Here is a 3,024-nt window from a genome sequence, read left to right on the forward strand (position 1 = left end):
CACGGTGCCCGGGGCCGCAGGGATGCGGGTAGGCGCCGGGCACGGAGGCCTCGAGGGTCTCGGGTGGCAGGGAGGGACGGCAGCCCCGAGGTTACCTGAGCCAGGTCCCGGGTCGCGGCCGCCGCCATCGGACTCTGGTCCGAACGGGCGCGGGCCAGCCCGGTCGGCGAGGAGACCAGCGGCGGCCCCACGTCTGAGCGGGAGGACAGCGCCTCCCTTAGCACTCTGTCTCACTGTCACGTCGTCCCTGAACCTTCGCTGGCGAACCAATGAGGGTAAACAAACTTGACACCAAAAATCTTCCGCCGGAAGAGCCCGGAAGTCCCACCCCCACGGGACGCGCAGGCCCAGAAATGCCTCAGCCCGCTCGGCCGTCAGCTCCTCGCCGCGTCCTCCGTCCCGCGCCGCTCCGAGCGCGGCGGCCACGCAGGGTTTCCCCGCTCTGTGCTGCCGGAGTGGCGGCCACGTGGCGCTCTGAGAGTTGTTGGGAAGTGCTGCACGGAGCGGCTCTGTTGGATTTCTCAAGCCCAGAGGACTAAACTCGCATTTCCGTTGCTGCCGCACCCTGTCCCTGAGTACAGGACCCCTCAGATGTGTGCAGCACTTCCGAAATCAGAGTGTGCCCACGGCTGGAAGGGTGGTGTTGCTCTTCAGACGCTGGCAGCGTGAAGCCTTAGAGGCCGTTGTGTAAACGCTCGGGAACAGTAGAGAAGTCCCTGTTACTACGGTTCAGCCAAGGGCATTTTAAAGGTCTTTTGGATTCGTCCTACATTTGTGAACTGGGCAGCATCACAGCTAGCAAGAGGAGGGTAGCTGCAAAGGGCTACGGAAGGGGAAAGGGTTTTAGAGGTAGGCCAGGAACTTCCTACACAGAAACAAGGATTATGGCAGGCAAGGTCACTTTGTTATGGGACAAAAAGGTCTTATCAGGGGAATGCCTCATCTTCCTCTGGGTGAAGGAATAACCCATCCATGTGGCTGATTACCTCTTTGGTGCTGACCACAAAATTCCTCGCGGACCAGTGGAAACCGAAATTCCGGGGAATGCTGACATTCTAAGAGCTTAGGCATTGTGCCCTCGTCTAGTGACATGACCTAGCAGAAGTGACTCCATTTGGGGCCTGTGGTTTCCTTTGTCACATCCTTTACAAGTCTTTGACAGGGAAGAAGGAACCGGGATGGCGTGCTACCCTGAATTAGATGGACAATGAGAAGTCGCCTCTGGTTCCACACAAAACCTCACATGCCTGCAGTGATTGCTGTCCCATTTTGTGAGGACTATTTTTATCCATATATTACTTACTCCATATTCTGATATACTCAATTCCTTCCAGGAGTTTGACGTCACTCTCAGAGAACAACTTAACTGATGCTGTGTTTGGTTCCAAACCCGTTGCCATCTTCAGTCAGAGTCAGTGTGCAAAGGCAGAATCTGAACCCTGAAATAAAGGGTTATCTGAACCCAATTATCTCATCTCCTCGCTGCGAAGTGAATCTCACTTCTTCAGGCACTGGCCGTAGGAATCGAAAGTACCCGAGAACACCAGGTATGAAATGCCCTTTTCAGAAGGCAGTTCCCAATGCTTATCTAGTGGTTTAAAGACAGTGGCAGAAATAACTATGGGCAAACCCGCATTCCATCTCCCTACACATCAGTAAAGACTAAGGAACAGTGACAAACTCACAGACCTTTAGAGGCAGGTTCTAAGTGGTGTGAGAAAAGAATCAAATGGAGCATATGACTATGCTAGGGCAATGTACTCGATCTTTGTGAGGCTTTTATCTCTAGAATGTGACTTTTTCTTTCCTACAAACATTGAACTATACTACTATCAAGTTTCAAAGTAAATAGCCACTTACTTTATTAGTAAACTGAGTTTATTCAGGAATAACAGGAATTTCAACTGGGCAGAAGCACACCATGTCAAATTACAGGCAAGTTTCAAGAGAGAAAGGGAAAGTCAGCACTTAAAAAAAATAAAGTTCCAGACATATTTTCATAAACGTTTATTTATATGTGAGAGAGGGAGCACATGTGGAGAAGGGACAGATAGAGAGGGCAACAGAGGATCCAAAGCAGTCTCCGTGCTGTCACCAGCTAGCCCGATGTGGGGCTCCAACTCATGCACCTTGAGAAAATAACCTGAGCCAAGTGGGACACTGAACCAAGTGAGCCACTCAGCGACCACGGAAGTCAGATTTTATTACGTTTTAGGTGGAGATTGGAGAGAGATGCTTCCAATTAAAATTTACTGAAAGTAAAAGTATGAGATTGTGGCAGGTTTTCATTGGCTGCATTCCATGGTAAGTGTTTCCTTGATGGAAAAGGAGAGATCATCCTTCTTTTTGTGAAAGCTGGGAGATTAATTTCCTACCAGGAATATGTCCTTTGTTGTCGAGATAAAAATTATCTTCCTTCCTCCTGCTCTTAATGCGGGTCATGTCTGTTTGAGAGCTCTCCCTCCAGGGCCTCCTGACTCCATTCTAAAAATATTTCATTTACTAATTTTCACACTAATTTGAAGACTTCATGAGGATATTTAGGGTACCCAGAATAGTTTAAAAGAGAACAAAATTAAAATGTCATGTTTATTCACTATTCTAAAAAACTGTGCATTGAGCACATAATGTGTTTTCAAGAAATTCGGTAGATGCTCGGGAGAACTACAAGTACAAGAGAAGCAGACCTGTCTTCATGTGGCTTTTAATATGTCCAAGAAAACACAGGAAAATGAAAGCAAAAATAGTTATCCTATATGTTAGAATGTGGCAAGTGTGATGGAAACAAGAAGTGACTTTGTGAGAATAGTACATTGGATGTAATATTACACTGAGCAGTTAGGCAGCCCTCCTTAGTAAGAGCACCATGAGCAAATATGAGTCCTGTAGGTTTTTACTCTTACCAGTTCTGCTTAAATAACGTGAAGTACATTAAAATTTTGAAGAGCTTATTTGAGCAAACACCAAATGCAGTCAGGCAGCCCCAAGCCAAACTAGGACAAAGGCTTTTGTAGACAATAAAGA

Source organism: Suricata suricatta, chromosome 16 (genome assembly GCF_006229205.1).
Source record: "Suricata suricatta isolate VVHF042 chromosome 16, meerkat_22Aug2017_6uvM2_HiC, whole genome shotgun sequence".
In the NCBI taxonomy this organism is placed as follows: Eukaryota; Metazoa; Chordata; class Mammalia; order Carnivora; family Herpestidae; genus Suricata; species Suricata suricatta.